A 21,606-nucleotide genomic window follows, 5' to 3' on the forward strand; every position below is an offset into this window, starting at 1 on the left:
ACGTCTGAAATGATTATTTGTAGTCACAGTGGAGAGTCCAGAAGTAAGACAGCCTCTTGAACTCCTTTTGTGTACATGAAGAACACACTTTCTAAATTTACCCGGAGGCTCCGGTCTTTTCAATTCAGAAACATCTTTTCAGTTAAAGTAAGACTGTTGGTATCAAATATTTCACAACTCAGAAAAGCAGTTTATAACTTGAAAAGCACATTTGATACTACACTTGATCTTAGCCAAAAGGGTGAGAAGCGATTGAAAAGCACATTTGAAATTCTCTCCTTTTTACTCCCCGTTCTAGTCTTGTGGTGGGCAGTCAGATAGGAGCAGAGCAAGGATGATGGACAGGTACAGAAGGACAGTGGGGTGGAAAGCCCCTGGGGGCCTAGCAGTGGGGAAAACAAGGACCTCACCCTCAGGGCCACCTTTCCTCTGGCATATTGCTGGTCCTGGGCTTTGGGTCCTCCTCTGACCTTTCCTCCCCTGGCATATCACTAGTCACATGGTAGACTAGTTTTTCTTTAACAGAAAACCTGAGGTCAGCTAGAACACAGTTGCAAATCATATGGTTCACTAGTGATATGCCATGAACGATCATGATAGCCAGAGAATAGCCCTTAAGCATTAAGTCCCAAGACAATGAGGTTCTGACCCAAATCAGTTGCGTTCCAAACCCAGAAAGAGCAGCAAAAACCAGACACACGCCCTGCTGACCTCAGGACCATCTGTATTGACTTATGGCCCCCTCCCCTAGTGCTGACCAATCTGTGGAGACCAAAACTCTGAAATAACACACCTGTGAAACTGATGCATATTCTGTTGATATCCTCCCCCAGGACTGCCCCTGAAACCCCATTCTTAAAAGCCCTTAGGATGGAGGACCCAGTGCCTCTCCCTCCTGGGTAGCATGCTGGAGCCTTTCCTTTCCCCTTCTTCCCCCCACCCTCAGTGCTACCTTTACCTTCTCTCCTGAGCTCCAAGGACCCTTCTTTTGCCTTTGTAACTTGATTCCTGAATCCAATTCCTCTATGGCTGACTTCTGCCTCTATGACTTTCTAAACTTTCTCTGTTGTTTTAATCTTGGTTCTGAATTCTTTCCTAACCAGATCTCAAGTACTAAGGCTGCTGAATCAAGGTGTGGTTTGACCCACCCATCTAACACTTGGTGCTGTTTCGCCACCAACAGTCTGATTCTCTCCTCTACTAGAAGACAGACGAAGCACAGAACAGAATATGGAACAGCTGGTGTCAGACTTGTAGCTTTCCAATACAAGTAAAATCTGTCCTCCTTTAGTGGAATAAAATGAGTAAAGAAACAAGATTTCCATCTTTTAATTTTGTAAATTAGAAATACTATGCAAACAATTACCATCTACTGTCACCATTGTTTCATAAAGGGAGGGTGTATTTCAACATTAAAAAGAAGAAAGGGAATATCATTATAATAAAAGAAGATATTTCAAAATAAATAAAATTACTTCACCCTGGCTGGTGTGGCTCAGAGGATTGAGCACCAGCCTATGAACTGAAAGGTCCCCAGTTCCATTCCCAGTCAGGGCACGTGCCTGGGTTGCAGGCCAGGTCCCTGGTTGGGGGAGTGCGAGATGCAACTGATCAGTGTATCTCTCACAAACTGATGTTTCTTTCCCTCTCTTTCTCCTTCCCTTCCCCTGTCTCTAAAAGTAAATAAATAAAACCTTCTAATAAAATAAAATTAAATTAAATTAACTACATGAGAAACACATTGTGTTGCACTTACTTCTCTTATCATAGACTTGCTAACACCACTTCAAAGTTTGGAACTAAATTTTCAGCAACTACTGATGTGAGTTGAGAATATATTTGACACCATAAATGTGAGACAATTTGACTTACTAGGAGAACTACAAGCATATTTTGCCAAAATTTATATTGACCAATACCAATTTTGTGCCTGAAATCTTATATTGAAAGAAGGAATCAATGAAAATCTTGGGATTTTGTTCATTCCTATCAATCCATGTGACTCCTTTTATTTTTTCCAAAAATTTTGTTTGTTTTCAAATTGTGCCAAAGACAGCTGAGTAAATAGATACAATTATTAATTCTAATTTTAATTATTGCAAAATGGGGGAAAGACTAAGCTAGTTGCAAGTGAGTAAATTTATCATTTAACTAAAGTAAAGAGAAGTAAAGACATGCAAATAGTCTAGACATTTGTTAACATTATGTTTGATCAGGGACAATGGAGTATTTCTTAGTTTTCCCTTTAGAAAATGTAAAAATGTTATGTTTTTCTTTAATATTATTTGAAAATAAATATTGTGACAATGCAAAAAAGATATTTTTTCTTTTATTGCTTTATTCAAATATGTTCTCATCTACCCTTTTCCCATTTGTGACTAGAGTTTTCTAACAGACTCCCAACCCCTTCTGCATCCCAGGTTCTGTTGCTGATGAGTTTACTGGACAGATCAAAGTGAGACTGAGCAATAGCATCATATGATGGATACTGACTCATCTTGCGCTCACAGGGTTTTACCATTGTAACTTGAGAGAATTCTGATTTTGTACAAACACGCTACTTGTGTCTAGAGGAATTCTGATAAAACTCTAAGGCAGCAACATTCTGGATTATGAGAAGTTTGGGTGAGAAGGAAGTTTGGGTGAGAAAGAACCCAAATGATGCTATGTTGGTACCAAAACATGGTGACAGATGGGCCAAGAAGCTCTGAGTACCCGGATGACAGCTGGCACTTGGGGAAGAGGATGGGGGGGAGTGGATATGTGAGAGAGTGGGTAGTTCTAAACATGCGGGTCAGATGCTGAATATAAGACACATCTACTTTGCAGTTCCATCCAGGAACAGAGTCGTGGTCAGGTTTTAATCACTATTTTAGTCTCTGATTATAGCTTGGTTTTTGATGGGAAGCTTCCTCTTCCTATAATCTGTTTGTATTAATGAACAATCATTGCCCAGAATATCATTCCTCACAAGGACTCATGAAGCAAACTCAACATTAAAGATGAAGGCTGCTGTTAGAGGGCTGGGAGGCATTAACATTGCTACATGTCTTATACACATCAAACACTTCTTGAAATATAAAAATTTTATAGCACCAAATAAGTGAACCTATAATAATAGTCTCCGGAACAATTCTCAAACAAATTAAATATTTAACTATCATTTTTTGCCACAGATGACAAACTATGTCCAGAATTTTATGCCAAACAGGATCCTGACAAGAAGACTTTTTACACCTGTATTTTATTCATGGTTTTACAGACAGTTTTCTTATCTCCAGATACTTCTGTTTATGAAAGTTCCCCTTCCCTATTGTTGGTGAAATGTACTATTTGGAAAAGATGTTTATGTAAAGTTTTACCAGTGACTCTGAGTTTCCAGAACAGCTTCATTTCTATTTTATAAGCCACCTGTGTGGAAATAGGTCATTTGATCATCATTGAGATAAATCAAAGAAACTGGCGAAATTTATTAAGCATTAATAATAATCGGAATATCACAGTGAATTATTCCATGGGCCCCTACTTGTGCATGTCCTGTGAAGTCTAACATTTAGTCTCAAAGGTTTGAGAGGGGAGAGTGTGGCTTCTGAGGTTCAGAGTGTATATCACATTTCTTGACACATCATGCAAATTTACAACACTTAAAATTTTTGCCCCAATGGCTTTATTATGATAACTATTTCTCTCTTGGTGGGCGGACAGTCCAGTGTGGGTAGGTCCAGGGCTGACTCGACTCTGCTAACATCAGCCTGTGGCTTCCACTTTCAGAGTTAAGGCAGCTGCTTCAGCTTTTCCTCATGCAAGTCCTCAGGAGGGGGACAGGGGGCCCCAGGAAGGTCAAGACCACTGGAATTTCTTTGTTTCAGTTTTGTTGTTTAGTTTTCATTAACTGAAAGGTTTCAAATACACATAAAGTTATGAATAATAAAAGTGACACCCTCCACTCATCACCTAGATTTCATGACTAACATTCTGGCCAATTTGCTTCAACTATTTTTTTCCCTGAAGTATTTTAATTACAGACGATAGGACATTTCTATCTTAAATATCTTTGCATACACATCTGAAAAAAGAACATTTTCCTACCTAATAACCATATCATAATCACATCTTGTAAAATTAACAACAATTTTTTAATACCGTCTGATACTTAGTCCATACTTAATTCCTCCCAAAATGTCTTGTGGAATTGGCTGGTCTAAAGCCAGAATCAAGTCAAACTCTAAAGTCTAAGTTACCTTTTAACATAGACTAATCCTTATTATGACCTCTTTATTTTTTTCCAAGACATTTCCTTGTTAAAGATCACAGGCCAGCAATCTTGCAGAATGTCCCACCGTCTGCACTGGTCTGATTGCTCCCCTATGTTCTCCACTGGTCTGATTGCTCCCCTATGTTCTCCTCCGTTAAAAAAAGAAACAGCAGGCAAAAATGGAGTCACTTTTGTTAAGCTATTTCACCAAATCAAAATTTAATAACTAGCCTAATTGCAGGTACAGTCTCTCCCAGGAGTGGAATTTTAAGCCAACCAATCTGGAATTTTCTGATCAACACTAGTAAAGTAACCTGCCTGATAGGACTCCTTGCCTTCCCCGAACGGGAACCATCCTTGCCTGAGATACTGCACTTTTAACTTCTTAGTTCCACATTCTTTCCGTGTATATTTCATTTTGTACAGTTCACCCAAGTGCCCTTCTAGTTGCTAGCTAGGATGCTTCCCCATTCATGAACTGCTTAATAAACACAATGAGATCTTCAAGTTTATTTGGCTGAATTCTGCTCTTTAACGCCATGAACATGTTCATTTCCCCCCAGTATTTCATATAAAATGGTAGTTAGACCTGAGGACGTGGTGAGACTCAGGCTAAACATTTTTGGTAAGAATACTTTATGTACTTTACCTACTGTATGTTATATCACACAAGATAAACATAATATCTATTTGTTGTGCATTAGACAAGTAATTTCACTGTTGATCACTAATCATCACTATTGGTGATGAAATGTGACTTGCTGTGTACACCGACCTGCACCTTGCTTTTTTCACCTAATATATCCTAAAGATCACAATCTATCATTATGCAAAGATCCTCATTTTTTTATAGCTCATGTCTACTGATGGGCTTGTTTTCAATCTTTTGCCATTACAAATAGTATTACAATTAATGAGTTTGTGTACATGGCATATACACTTGCCAGTGTAACTTTAGGATAACTTCCCAGAAATAGGATTGCTGAGTTACAAGGTAATTATAACTGTGATATTTCTGGACATTGTCAACTTACCCTCCATAGCAGTCATATCATTGGCTCATTGGCATGCCCGCCTTCCTCGTATGAGAGTATTTGGGAAGTACTCTCAAAAGAAGTCTGTAATAAGAGTATTTTCACCATATTGGACATACAAGGGACTGCATATAATGTTCCCACAGATATGTACACATTAATTTGTGTTACATTTTGTAAAGGTTTTGGTTCTGTTCTAACACCATTATTAAAGTGCTTCATGCCTATTAAATGTCCATTTTCTTTTATTTTACATGGAACTATATAATTCAAAATCCACATCCGTTTTATAATTGTGCGGTACTAAATTTTAGCCTATATTATATAGTAAATTAGAAAAACATATTTACAGCAAAAGCTAAACTAAATGAACAGATCTTTTCAGAGATGAGAAATGTGGGAACAAAGTGGCCTCAAAATGCAGACCACGGACTTCAAAACGATATTGTTCTCCAAATGATTACATGAATGCGTGCTCTGATTTCCTATAGGAGGCACATACAATTTTGGCTCATCTAATTAATGATATACATGAACTGCATAATATAATTTCAAATGGAAAACAAAAGTTACAGGAAAGAAATTTCTGATACATGTCAACAGGAAAAACTTGTCAGCTCTTTGACGTTGGCTTTTGAACCCAAGGAGAGACTCCAAAAGGCCTAATATGGACCATTTCCAATGTGGAAATTTCACGACTAGAACTACAGATTTGAAAAGACATCCTTTTGCCACCAAAAGAGCCCTAAAACAAATGGAGAAAACCTGCTACTCCACCACAACTATGGGTTTCCAGGATTAATGCCAGATTCTGTGGCTCTGTTCCAACAAACTGGGAACCAGAACAAACATGGTATGTAATATCCTTCTTTAACGATCAGAGTAGAAGGGACATAAGTTCAAGCAATAACATGCTGAAAGAACTGTGGGCTAGAGGAGTCACCTAGAGTAGGGAAGAAGCAGTTAGATGACTGCCACATAATTGATAATCTATCAAAGCCTAAGCAAAGGGGTACTCTTTGCAACTCAGGACTATCCTTAATGAGGCTCTAAAGCAGGGGGCCCCCACCTCTCTCCCCACTGTCTGTGGACACAGCTCCCATTACCACCTGAGTTCCACTTCCTGTCTCCTCCTACCCCCACCCTGGATAGTGAGAAAATCATCTTCCATGAAATGAGTCCCTGGTGCCAGAAAGGTTGGGGACTGCTGCTCTAAAGGGAATGTTAATTAATTAAATTGTTTCTCCCTGGAGAAGCTCATGTCTCGCCACTCTACCTGGGCCTGTGCTTAGTGGATCACCAGCAGTATTAAACATATGGAGTCCAGGCTTCAGGGTCATCTGGTGATGCTCACGGGACAAACGATCCACAGTGTAAAGAATATATCCATCTACCAGATGAGCCAAAGAGATTTCTGTGCCTGCTTCTGATGCCTAAGCACCCTGGGGTCTGGCCTCAGTGGACCTGCATATTGGTCTTTACACTCCTATTGGCCAAGATTGTCCAATTCAACCTCTTTATATGAATCACTCTCAAATCTCCACACTCAGTCTTTATGTCCTCTGGCTTCCAAGATCACATGATGTAAGACTAAAGAATTCTAATACCCATTCTCTTGGTGAGCCCTTTAAAAAAATTCCAGGTCCTTTTATAGTTATATTCAGTCCCTGCTCCCATGCCAATTGCCAATGCAGAGAAAACTGCAGCTGAGGGTCCCTGGAGTGCTGCATCGCCTAGTGTAGCACTCATTTCTTTGGGACAAGATTGGCATACTTTAGTTCCCTTCAGGTATTGAAGTAGTGCATATTCACTATAACAACTTTATCCCTCTCATTCACTGTCATCCTGGCTATTCCAACAACCGGTCCAAATTCAGAGACGCTGCATGACAAATAAAAGGGTTCAAGGTAGGTAAATCAGATGGAAAACTGTAGCCAACAAAGTGTAGATTCTCCAAGCCCATACATATTAGGCAGCCTCAGTAAGTGTAAGTAAGCTGTAGCTTTCACCTCTTCAAAATCATTCTTAGACCTCCCAATAAAAGACAGGTTCCTTGACCAGTCTTTTAGCTCAGGGACCAAGCTAATACCCCAGGAAAATGTCTGAGGGTTCTTTTCCCTTCTTTTAAGTTTGGAACCCTGTCTTCTACCATTTCTTCCAATTATTAGCCCACAGGATGCTGCCTTGTTGCAACTCTCTCTTCACCAGCCTGAGTATCAGGAGTAAAAGATTGGGTTATATGGCATAATAACCATGTACTCACATCATCTCAATGGTCAGTTGCAGAATCAGGTGGAATCGGAGCGTTCTAGACCCGCCCACCTCAAGGATACTTCTCAGCTCTATTTGGTCAGAACATCAAGGGACCCAGCCTGCCCATTTTTAGCAAAAATCACCTACTAGAAGATGAATGAGTAGTGTTACCTGATACTTGAAGGACTCAGGCCACATGGGAAGGAGGTATAGCTGCTGGGACCCACTCTTGTGTTTCCCCAGCAGAAGAGCGCAGGTTGGTCCTAGTCTTTCAACTTTTGCAGCTGGCCACCCCCCACTGATTTGCTTGGTTGATCCTTAGGTCACCAGTGTGCCAAAGAGCAATTTGAGTGAGAAAGTCACCAAAAGTTAATTCACAAAAAGATAATTTGCTGAACTATTGAGAATTTCTTTAACATTTTAGGGATTTTATTTGTTTGTTTATTTGTTCTTCATCTTATTGTATTGGTATCAATGCCTCAGGCTTGCCCTTGCACCTTCCAGAGGCCCTCAGACAAATACTGGAATATGTATAAAACAATCAATTTGGCATTGTTATCACTAGAGAATTTGGTGAAGAAGTGAGGGGAATTAATTGTGGGAGAATAGGTGAAGAAGTGAGGGGATTAATAGATAGTGGAGAATAGTCATGGGAATGTAAAGTATAGTATAGAAAACACAGTAGCCAAAGAACTTACATGCTTACCCATTGACATGAAAAATGGTGTGGGGATTGCCTGAAAGAATGGGGGGTGCTGGCCAAAGGGAGGGAAAAAGGGGGGAAATGGGGACAACTGTAGTAGCATAGTCAATAAAATATAATTTAAAAATAAATAAATAAATAAAGTACTGCTGAAAAATAAAGTGGAAGGGGATAGATTAGCCAAGAATGGCAAAATGTTCATCATTATTAAAGCTGAGTTATGAGTATTGGGAAAATAAATAAATAATATAAAGAAAAAAGAGTTCATTTGATATATGTCCAAAGAACTTAATATATGTATTTTATTTTTTGTTTGTGCTCTGATTTTATTTTTATTATTTAAAAAAAATTTTATTGTTGTTCAATTACATTTGTTCCCATTTTTCCCCCATTATTCTCCCCTGTCCTGCCCACTCCACCTCTCACGTTCAGTCCTCCCCTGCGTTGTCCTTGTCTATGGGTCCTTTTTACATGTTCTTTGATTTTACCCCTCACCTTCTTCCTCCCATTGTCCCCCTCCTTCCTTCCTCTCTGGTCGCTGTTAGTTTGTTCTTTATTTCCAGGTCCCTGGTTCTATTTTGCTCACTTGTTTGTTTTGTTGATTGGGTTCCACTCACAGGTGAGATCATATGGTATTTGTCTTTCACCGCCTGACTTATTTCACTTAGCATAATGCTTTCCAGGTCCATTCATGCTGTCACAAAAGGTAGGAACTCCTTTTTTCTTTCTGCTTCATAATATTCCATTGTGTAAATGTACCACAGTTTTTTTTATCCACTCATTTACTGATGGGCACTTAGGCTGTTTCCAGCACTTGGCTATTGTAAATAGTGCTGCTATGAACATTGGGGTAAATAGATTCTTTTGAATTGGTGTTTCAGGATTCTTAGGGTATTATCCCAGCAGTGGGTCAAAAGGCAGTTCCACTTTTAGTTTTCTGAGGAAATTCCATAGTGTTTTCCACAGTGGCTGTACCAGTCTACATTCCCACCAACAGTATACTAGGGTTCTCTTTTCTCCACAACCTCACTAGCACTTGTTGTTTTTGTCTTGTTTATGATGCCCATTCTCACCAGTGTGAAGTGGTATCTAATTGTGTTTTTAGTTTGCATCTCTCTGATGGCTAGTGATGCTGAGCATGCCTTCATATGTCTATGGACCCCCTGTACATCCTCCTTGGACAAGTGTTTGTTCAGGTCCTTTGCCCATTTTTTAATTGGGGTTTTTGTCTTCCTGTAGTGGAGTCGTGTGAATTCTTTGTATATTTTGGAGATCAAACCCTTGTCCAATGATACCTTGTCCAAGGTATCATTGGCAAATATATTTTCTCATACAATTGGTTCCCTTTTCATTTTGCTGATGTTTTCTTTAGCCATGCAGAAGCTTTTTATTTTGATGAAGTCCCATTTGTTTATTCTTTCCTTTATGTACCTTGCTCTAAGGAACTTATCAGTGAAAATATCACTGCATGGAATATCTGGAATATCATGCATTTTTCTGCCTATGGACTACTATGCCTCCAGCACTATTGTGGTGTCACAGCTTATATTTAAGTCTTTCACCCATCTTGAGTTTATTTTTGTGTATAGTGTAAGTTGGTGATCAAGTTTCTTTCTCTTTTTTTTTTGCATATAGCTGTCTAGGTCTCCTAACACCATTTGTTGAAGAGGCTATTTGTACTCCATTGTATGCTCCTACCCTCTGTCAAATATTAGTTGACCACAGAAACACGGGTTTATTTCTAGGCTCTTCTGTTCCATTGATCTATGTGTCTGTTCTTATGCCAGTGCCAGACTATTTTGATTACAGCAGCCTTGTAATGTACTTTGATATCATGTATTGTGATCCTTTCTACTTTGTTCTTTCTCAAAGTTGCTGAGGCTTTTTGGGGTTGTCTATGGTTTCATATAAATTTTTGAACTATTTGTTCTATCTCTGTTAAATATGTCATTGATATTTTAATAGGGATACTCATTTTAAATAAAAGAATGTTTTCTATATTCCTTAGACTTACCATTGCTTTCTTGGTATAGATGTATTCATTAATCTTGATTATTTGCAGCAGTTGATATTCATTATTGTATTAAAATGATAGTAAATGGTAAGAAATAAAAAAAGAAGAGGATATGAGGCACAGTGGTGCTAATTAGAAAAACTGCCAGATAGCCATTAAAATCATAGTGAGTTCTCAAATTCTCAGAATTATTGCCATGGGCTTTGAAAAATATCATGATAACAATTATAACTGGACTTGGTCAGAAATTGTATTCTTGTAGGTTTCCTTTGTTAAAGGAAGGATGAATTTCCAAATAACAGAGTAAAACAGGGATGATATGTGGACTAAATTCTTTTGTTCTTAAAAGTACTTTCAAATGGAATTGTTGGTGTTATCTTCACAAGTTTCTTAAAATTTCAGTTTTAAAATTATGCAGTATCTCTGTCAATACTGTTTCTCTAACCAAACACCATTGGGATTGAATTGTTAGACATTCTTTAGAAAAAAGGACATTAATTATGGTAAAGCATTCCATGTCTGCCTTTTAAAACCCTTGACTTACCCAGTTCACTTGTGGGATCAGATTCCAGTTCAACGATATTTGGTTGCACAAGTAAAATGACTTTCTAAAACATTACTGTACCTAGGAAAGACTGATAATAACAAACCATGCTTTCCAAGGCAGATTGATGAATATGAGAACATGGGGAACAGGAAGAGCACTAAAATTACTGGTGTTAATCATCTATATTGACAACTCTAATTTACAACCCTCATTTCTTTGGATAATTTAACCTGTTTGGCAAAGCTCTTTCTTCTGAAAAATTACAGAAATGTTTCCCATGGTTAAACTTAATAAGGTAGCTGAAATACACCAATTCTTATATTTTGCAACTTCATGGTTAATGGAAATGTCTATAGCTTCTTTCCCAACCACTCACTGGTTATAAACTTAGGCTTTATTTTTTTTTACGTTTTTTTTTTAAAGACTTTATTTATTTATCTTTAAAGGGGAAGGGAAGGAGAGAGGGAGAGAAATATCAATATATGGTTGCCTCTTTTGCGTCCCCTGCTGGAAACTGGCCTGCAAGCCAGGCATGTGCCCTGACTGGGAATTGAACCATCGAATCCTTTGGTTCGCAGGCCCCTGCTCACTCCACTGAGCTACACCAGCCAGGGCTTAAAATTAGGCTTTAAGAAAAACAAATAAAAAACCCGAGGGATCATATTTTGGTAAAAAGAAAACAATAACTGCTGCCTAATTCCCCAGTAGGGTGCCTCTACTCCACTCCCAAACTCTGTGCTCTCATGAGGCTGCAGTGACCATCCTTGTGCACATCTCTTCATAAATCTCTGAGAGAATTTGGGGGCGGGGGTGGCTGTGGTCCCTGTATATACCATCAACCCCAACAACCTGGCCATTGCTGTGAATCTCTTCAGTCATGGGGCAGGCAATTTTCCACAGACGATGTAGTAAAAAGTAAGAACAAAGTTTACAGCTCTCCATTCTGTCCCTCCACTTCGGTCTCCAGACACTCCTACCTGCATAACACCACTGCCTCACTCACTCCTCATACCAACACATGACAGTCCCCAGGCTCCTCAGGAGGACTCTTGTCTTTGTGGTTTCTCTGGGATCCACTTAGAGGAAGGAAATCAGGAGCCATTAACAAAAATCAAGTGTAATTCTTTGGAAATGGTATTTCTTTCCTTACCATGCCAACTTAGGAAGAAGCTCCCAGCATACTCATAAAGTCTTGTTCCATCTGGCTCTTGAGATGGATAAGAACCACTATTATCATTTCTACCTGCCCTGTGGAATCTAAGGTCATAGGCGCTAATCATAGTTGTTGCTTGACATTTAGCATGGCTTAAATTTTGTTTTAAAATTATCAGCTGAATGAAATATTTCTTGAAATATCATGCCATAGTAATTTTATAGTTTATCACTTTTATAACCAGGTAAACTAAAAACTAAAAATAACAATCATTCACAGTTCTCTAGGAAAAACTGGTGAACTTGTGGTACTGTCATAGTTTGGGCTGCTATAAGAAAAACCTTAGACTGAATAACTTAGATAATAAACATTTATTTCTCAGTCCTGGCAGCCGAAAGTCCAAGATCAGGGTGCCAGCAATATTGGGTTCTTGGTAAAGGCCTTTGTTGATGTAAAAATTATTCAAACCTGTAGATAATTTTAGGAGTTTATTTGAGCCAAACTGATGGTATTGTTGGGAATCAAGATCTCAAATAGTCCAAAGAATGACAGGTTTGGAGTTTATCTTCTGCATTTGGAATCAAGGAAGGAACACGTGGAAGATTACGTAAGAGAGGAAGAAAGCAAAGTACAGGATAGTTAACAAGATTATGTGCCCTTAAGGATGGTTAGGCCTTCAAGGCCTCTGGAAAAGATGATTATTCCTGGCACACCAAAGGTGTGTTAATCTAGATGCATGAGAACAATGGACCGGGCTCACTTAAAAACCTTTTACTAAAAACATTGGAGATGCGGGGGCCATGACTACCCACCCTGACTTGCCCAGTTAGAAATTTATGATCAGATCACCCTGTGAGGTTACTTTGGTCAGATTTGTTGTAGCACCCCCTTTTCATCCACACCCCCTGCCTGGTTTATAGTCAGCCATCTTCTCATTGTATTCTCTCATGGCTGGGAGAGAGAGGAAGCAAGTTCTCTCCTGCCTGTTATGAGAGTACTAATCTCATTAATGAGGGCTCCAACTTCATGACCACACTACATCCCAAGGCCCTACTTTCTAACACTCACATTAAGGGTTAGGATAGCAACATAGGAATTTTGGGGAGATACAGATATTTAGTTCGTAACAGGCACTCAGGGATATTTAACAAATATTACAGAACACCTCAAGTTGTTAAGATTTATTTATTGAAAGCTATGTCATAAATATATGGGTTATGAATATATACATGTGTATACACATGTGCATTATACATTAAATAATATGCACGCACATTTGTGCACATAATCATGTGTATGTGTGTGCGATACCTGTATACGTGTGTGCACATAATCGTGAATGTGCATGTGTGTATATGATATCTATATATGTGTATTTTTATCTATCTATCTATCTATCTATCTAGTTTGGAAAGTATATCAGTTTCCTAGGGCTGCCATTACATTACCATACACTTGGTAGCTTAAAAGAGAGAGATTCTTGTGGCCTGAGTTCAAAATCAAGCAGTGGGCAGGGCCTCAGTCCCTATGGAGACTCTAGGGGAGAATCTGTTCTGTGCCTTTGCCAGCTTCTGGTTAGTAGTCACAGCATTCCAGTGTCTACCACTGTCTTCACATTGCCTTCCCTGTTTGTCTGTCTTCTCTTCCGTGTGTCTCTTATGAAGACACTTGTCATTGGATTTAGGGTCTACCCAGATAATCCAGGATGATCTCCTTGTCTCAAGATTCTTAATTTATTACATAGCAAAGTCCATTTTCCAAATAAGGCAACACTTACCGGCTCCAAAAACTAGGGCTCCCACATCTTTTGGGAGCTACTGTTTGTTTAACCCACTTCAGAAAGCAAGATATTTCACCTTTAGTGATGCTTGCCTGGAGTTAATGTCTTTGCTGTGTTTTTTCAGCTTTGTGTTATTGCAACAGTAATATTGTACTACAGTATTCTTTCTTTTATCTCAGACAATCAACAATGGGATACTAGAAACAAAAAAAGACATTATATACCAAATTAGGCCTTAATATACCATCCACAAGTGTTTCCAAATTATTTGTTCTTTTTTTTATCACTGTGAAGATGAAAGCACTGTCAAACTACATGAAGAGCAAACACCATGTGGTGGAGTCATGGTTATTTGGCAAACACAGAGGGAACTCTGGATCAGATGCGTACATCTCCACAGGCAGAGTTCAGGCGGCCAGGCTGCACAAAAGTGGGCTGACACTAAGGCCCTGCGATGTCACACAGCCCACGTATTGCCCTCTGTGGGTCTATAAACGTTTTAATTGGACTGTTGAAGACATTCCTTCCACGTTTCAGTCTGGCCTTACTTCATTTCCCAGAGCCAGGCCTACATAGCAATCTCTTTTCTTCTGAAAATACGAAACATGACACTTTTACACGGGATATGTTCAAACAGAGTTTTTTTTAAAAATGAAGAGTGGAAAGGAACACTAGTGAGGCCAAACACGGGGTGCATAATTTGTTTTGAGGACTTCATAAAACCTGTAAAATACGTTTCCATGTCAATCATTAGGTAATAAATGAGACTAACAGTATTGTGTTGACTTTCTTTACTGGTTTCCAAGGTCTTAAATTTGAGTAACAGTGATGCTATTGCAAAAAAAATGTGGATTTTTCTTTCTCAGGATGAATTTTTACTTAGCCTGTGTGGGGCTATGATAAACAGAATACTTTGTTTCTCATTCATTACTTTCCTGTGAAGAATTCTGTCCCTCGGTGATAATGGAGGACAATTTGAGGATCGTCTCAGAACACTGTGACTTTGTAGATCTCAGAGTGACTCTCAGATTTTGAAATGAGGATCTTAGGGGTGAGGGCCTCAAGATAGGATGCACCATTCTTCAATACTTCTTGGGCCCTGGTCAGTAATTGACCAAATTTACTTGTTCACAGTAGTAAGGGGGCATATATAAGGCTGTATGGGTGATAATAGTGATATATTCAATGCATCCATTTTTTGAGAGTTTTTTATTTCAAATAGTTGTACTACTATCTAGTTGACTGGTAAAGGGGGGAATATAGCACAATTCAGATTTTATGTCCCACCATTTTAATAAAATGCCAGTTGTATAACAATGTGCTTGCAGTGTTTCTTATTTTCCAACGTGCATGGCATGGGCTGGAAGGAGCCCTTCACAGTCTGTGCCTCAGAAAATCCTGTGTTCTAATTTGAGTTTTCCTTTTAACAAAGTGCTAGAAATATTCCCATATTTTGCTTGTCCTTCTGCTTTTACCTTTTCCCCAGCTTGAGATGAATATTTGTTTTTTCATAATTAGATTTTGGTTCATGGTATAAATGATAATACTTATGAAGCTTTAAAACAAAAAAATATTCATTTTTAAATTTTCCCATACAAAAAATTATCATGGGAAATGGCACTGCATGGATGATACAAAATAAATGATTTTAATATGTTATTATATATAATTAGATATTGTTTGGGGTATGTAGAAAAAGGCACTAGTCAGAAAGAGGAGCAATTAGGCAACTTGAAGAACTATTCGTGTCCACCCAAGTTGAAAAGCACTCAATGTCATTCATAAGATGAATTTGGAATACCTTTACTAACAGAAAAACGTTCATATATTTTATTTAAAATCTGTAATGCCTAGCCAATTATTAAATATGAATAGAGGGTTTCTCTTAAATGTTGGATTACATTTCAATTTGCCTTACAGCAAAGCCCAGTCTCCATGATGGAGTAAATTGAAAGTTGCTCTTGACAAGAGTGACAGTGCGGAGAGCTCAAAGCTGTAATAATAAATACATCTGATTGCTTGCATAGCTATTTTATTCTCTACTACTCAGTTCCCTAGGCTCTTCTTGATGTTGATTTTTTGCTGTTGTTCATATTAATTTTGCATGTTAATGCATAAGAAGGTAATCATAAGAAAGATACCTTCTAAACATCATAGATGAACTGGAATTCCTCAATGATGGTTTTCTCTTGATCACTGTTGATGGGTTAAAAAGGAGAAATCACTTGAAATTTAGGTTAGCTAAAAGTGTTTAAGTGGAGGTTAAAAAATGGAGCATATATTTCTCGCCCTTATAATTTAAAATAATTTACCATTAATATTAGGGTGATGTCCCATAAAAACAGAAACCAGGACTGCTTGGTTTTTATTTGAGCAATGTTTCAAATATCATGCATATTTCTATGTTTAGTAAATTTGAATTACCTGTGAACAGTATATTCTGGCCATCATACAATCTTCCTACTTAATAATACTCTATTTTTACCCAAACTACAACCAAAAATTAACTTGCTTATAATTTGTCTCAGCTCTATATTTCCTCCATTATGAACTTGCTCATTTCAAGATGCAGAATTCTAGAATCTTATTTTCCATCTCTACCAACTCTTAAGAAAAGAGAAAGAATACTATTTCTGGGATAGCCTAGGTCACCGTAAATGCACTCACTAGCAGTGAATATGTCACTCACATTAACCACATCAACAACACACTCACTAGCAGTCTTTACTGATGACCCATAGAGCAGACGTATTTCTGCTTTTATGGGCATCTGAAGTGTGGTAAAGCCATCCCTCTACAACTGCTGGGACCCGGAGACCTGTGCTGTGTATAGCATTGCCACATCTGAATCTGTAACTTGGTAGTTAAAGATGAAATGGAAGTCTGTCCTAGATGATAAATCATTTTATACTGCAAATAATTTTATTAACTGTCTAAAAATTCCAAAAGCCTATGTCTAAAAGTTTTATGACTCTGATAACAGAGAAATTTATGATTCATTCAAGTGTATTTTATCAGAGAATTTTAGAGGAAAAGGATTAGTCCATTACTTCTTAATATGCACTCTAGGTTCCTTTTTTAAAAATAATTTTTATTTTTGATTACAGTTGACAGACAATATTATACAAGGTGGGGCAAAAGTAGGTTTACAGTTGTTGATATGGAAAATAATACAATAATAATAATACAAGAATGAACTCTGTATTTTGCATACTCACAACTATAAACCTACTTTTGCCCCACCCTGTATTAGTTTCAGGTGTACAACCTAGTGATTAGACATTTATATGCTTTATGAAGTGATCACCCCAGTAAGTCTAGTACCGTCTGACACCATATAGTTATCACAATATTACTGGCTGTGTTCCCTGTGCTGTACCTTACACCCCCATGACTATTTTTATAACTGGCAATTTTGACATCTTAATCCCCTTCCTTTTTCCCTCTCCCCACTAACCAACTCCCATCTGGTAACCTTCAAAGTGCTCCCTGTATCTATGAGTTTTTTTCCTTTTTGCTCGTTCATTTATTTTGTGTTTTAGATTCCACATACTGCATTAGTGAAATTGTACAGTTTTTATCTTTCCCTGTCTGATATATCATTTAATATAATACCCTGTAGGTCCATTCATGTTGTTACAGATGGCAAGATTTTATTCTGTTCTATGGCTGAGTAATATTCCATTGTATACACATACCACCACTTTTTTATCCATTCGCTCATCCATTGATGGGCACTTATGTTACCCATATGTTGGCTATGTAAATAATGTTGCAATGAACATAAGGATGCATATATCCTTTCAAATTAGTGTTTTGGATCTCTTCAGACAAATACATATAAGTGGGATTACTGGGTCTTTATCTCTTGTCGTAGCTTGTTGATTTCACCTCTGAAGATCTATCCGCGGATGGCAATGGATGTTAAAGTCCCCTAATGATATCACTGTCAATCTCTCCCTTTATATTTGTCAGTATTTGCTGTATAGATTTATGTTCTCCTACATTGAGTATATAAATGTTTGCCTTTTTAAAAGATTTTACTGCTTTTATTTCTAGAGAGAGGGGAAGGAAGGAAGAAAGGAAAGAAGAGAAACACTGATATGCAAGACAAAGATCGATCAGTTGCCTCTCACACATCCCCAATGGGGACCTGGCCCACAACCCAGGCATGTGCCCTGATGGTGAATCAAACTGGCCATGTTGTGGTTCACAGGCTGATTCTCAATCATCTGAGCCACACCAGCCAGGTCAACAATCGTCAGTAAGGGCGTGGAGAAACTGGAACTCTCATACATTGATTGTGAGAATGTGAAATTTGAAATATACTTTGAGAAACAGTCAGGTATTTCCTCAAAACATTAAAATAAAGTGACCATATGATCCAGAAATTTTGTTCCTATGTAAATACCCAACAGGAGTGGAAGCATGTGGCCACAAAAAAATTTGCATGTGAATATTTATAGCAGCAGCATCTGTAATAGCCAAAAAGTAGGAACAACCTTAATGTTCATCAACTGACAGAATGCACTTATACACATTATGTAATATTATTCAGCAATAAAAGAAATGAAGTACTCGTGCTTCTTACAACATGAACCTGGACAACATGATGCCTAGTTAAAGAAGTCAGATGTAGAAGATCACGTGTTGTTCCACTACATTTATATGGAGTGTTGCGTTGGCGTTCTTTGTTTGGTTTGTTGGTAGGGGGTATTGCGGTCAGAGCTGGCACGCCCCCTCTCAGGAGGGATCTCCCTAAGCACCAATCTAAAGCAATTATCCATTCCCTCTCTGAACATCATCAATTTTCTCAAAGATTTAATTTATTTATTTTTAAAAAGAGGGGAAGGGAGGGAGAAAGAGAGAGAGAGAGAAATATCAATGTGTGGTTGCCTCTTGCATGCCCCCTACTGGGGATCCAGCCATGTGCCCTCACTGAGAACTGAACTGGCAATCCTCTGGTTCACAGGCCAGCACTCAATCCACGGAGCCATACTAGCCAGGGCTGAACATCATCAATGTTAACATTCTGCATAAAACTAATTAAAATGTAATATTTATATATGGATATATGTATTAATATTTTATCATCCTAACCCCGAATATAATCCATATAAGCAAAGACCTGGTTTTATTATTCATGGCTGCATCTCTAGGACCAAGAATGGTGCCGGGCACAAAGTTGACCACTTAATAAATAGTATGTTGTTTACATAAGACGTTTAGCATAAATCTATGGGAGAATCAAAGATAAAAATATTAAACTAACCATGTTAAACTAAACTAACATTAAATATTAAACTAAACTAACATTTCTTGGATGTCAGTACTTTGAATGCACTGTCTTGTTTGATCTTCATTTAAGCCCCGGGTAGTCAATAGTACTGTTTCTACTTTTAGAGAGGTTAATAGTTCACCTCTCTAAATAGTTGAGATTTTAGTCTATGCCAGAACAGGATTACTGCTGATGTTTTTCTCACCACAAGTGCAATGCTTTTAATAATTAGACAGTACCATTGCCAGCACACGGGCAAGTGCTATTGAGTTGTGCGGTGTCAGGGAATGCTTCAAGGAGGGATATTAGTTACTGGGTTTTGAATGAGAGGAAAGATCTTCCGGTGGTGGGGTTACATATCAACCACAAACATGGGGAGAGGAGGGCACAGATCTTACAGAAAACTGTGAGTGGTTTACATTGGTGGGAGTCCAGAATGAGCTATATTCCAGGAAGAAGTTGAAGAGTGAGGTGATTATCATGATTAATTTGCTCTTTTTTGCATAAGTGATTAGGCCAGGCCTTCATAAAGTTTTGTTTCTCTTTTCTGTCCAGATGCTACCTAACTAAAGATCTTCCTCAATGCCTAGAAATAATAATTTGGATGTCTCCTCAGGATTGCTCAATAATTCCATTACAGTTTTTGAGGTTAAGAAACATAAATCTACTCATATAAAGTAGTGAAACTTTACAGGTTTTTTAAAAAGGTACATGACATAAACAACAACTTGGCTCCCATACCTATTGGAAGTAGACTGCTAAGTGAAGAGGAAAAAAATGGGCTAAATAAAGAACTGTTCATTTACTTTCTAGTTTAAGAAACAAAATTGTAAGCATGTTTGTAGGAAACCGTTCTGCATGGTGTGGGCCCAGCTCCCACTGGGAGATGCACAGGACCCATACCCACGGATAGGTTCTCCTGTGGGGGATCAGGCCTGCTATGTATGTACCTAGGCCGCTTTGAGTCTTGCTTTTTGCTAAAAACTCCCTCACCTGGATGTGTGGTAAATATTTACTGCAAAGTAACTTTCTAAAAATCCATGCTAAACCTTCCAAGGATGAGTGTAACGAGTTCAAACACTTTAGCCTTTTCATTTGCAAATATCCCTCTTCTGTGATGTGATTAGCAGCATTGGCTCCTTTGTTTCCTGTAAAACGTAACCACCTAAAGTGAACCTGTGCATAGTAAATGAGGACCATGATGTAATATGCTGAGAAACCTAACAAAGGTCAGTGAGGGCAAGGGCCAAGGCTTTTGCTCCCCTTGAGAGAAAAGCCATGCTGTCTCTTTTCCTCCACCAGACTTGGCAGTCCATGTGAATGTCTCATTTCATCCATAATGACCCGGACACTGCAGGCTGGTGTCCGTATCACGTGTTAACACAGCTAAGAGCATTAGAGTGACTGCCTCAGAATTCAAGTGAAGAGAGAAAAATGAAAAACAAAATTCTATGATTTACCATATGTTTTTTAAGAGCTGAACCAAATTCTCTTGCTGAGTTTAAGGTTTACACAAGATTTTTGGCATTTTTATTTTTTTGGTTACAATATGGCCTGTATATAAATTAGATTGCAATGGGCTTATTTTTTCTTATTAAATGAAAGGTACTATTGATGACTACTATTTCCTTCTATTAAGGCAAGCTACGCCAGTTTTGAAGAGAGATACCTGAGTACATTTACCACTTGTTAACTCTATGACAAAATTGCATATTAATATCTTTCATGTAGGTATAGGACATTCATACCTAAGAGAAATCATTTTGGGTCTTGCCCATCCTTTTACAACAAAGTCATAGAAGAGCTCTTTATACCTCTTTTACTTCAGGTCACTTTGCCCTCTAACCTGGACCACAGCAAATGTTCTGATACTCAACCACGCTCTGTAACTTCCTGCTTCTGTGGCTGACATCCTGGTGATACTTTTGCCTACAGCCCCTACCTTCAGCCGTGTGGCCTCCTGTCAATATCCTGTTTTTTTCAGCCTCCTTTCGAATACCACTGGTTCAAGTAGACCCTTCTGAATGCTTCTACCAATAAGCAGCTATGCTACAGTATCAGATATGAGCCTTTCTTCATTTGACATCATTAAGAAATACACTATCTTTATAGCTCTTCTAAGATCAGTTTCCAAGACTTCTCCTTTCTTATGGTAGTTTCTCTTTTAAAAGTGTATTTCTATTTTAGATAATACTAGGGACTTGCTCATATGGCTCGTATATATTTACATGCTAGTTAACTTCCTTGTTTGTTTAGAATAGCCCTGAAGGCAGGAGTGATGATAATAATTATAGAAGCTCATCATTTGCATTTTCTGTGTTATTTAAACATGTCTGTATGATGCAGTAAAATTATCTCTATTACGGAGCACTGTACTTAGATCAAAGTAGATGTTCAAATAATTCTATTTGTTGGGAAACCTGTCCTCTTTAAAACATTTTTACTTGTTACTTTAGAGAGAGGGGTAGGGAGGGACAAAAAGAAGAAAAACATTGATGTGAGAGAGAAGCATCGATTGGCTGCCCTCTATATGTGTCCCCACAGGGTGGCGGGACCAAACCTGCAACTCAGGCAAGTGCCCTGATTGGG

This window comes from Sturnira hondurensis, unplaced genomic scaffold (assembly GCF_014824575.4).
Source record: "Sturnira hondurensis isolate 20B ecotype Veracruz unplaced genomic scaffold, ASM1482457v3 Scaffold0001509, whole genome shotgun sequence".
NCBI lineage: Eukaryota > Metazoa > Chordata > Mammalia > Chiroptera > Phyllostomidae > Sturnira > Sturnira hondurensis.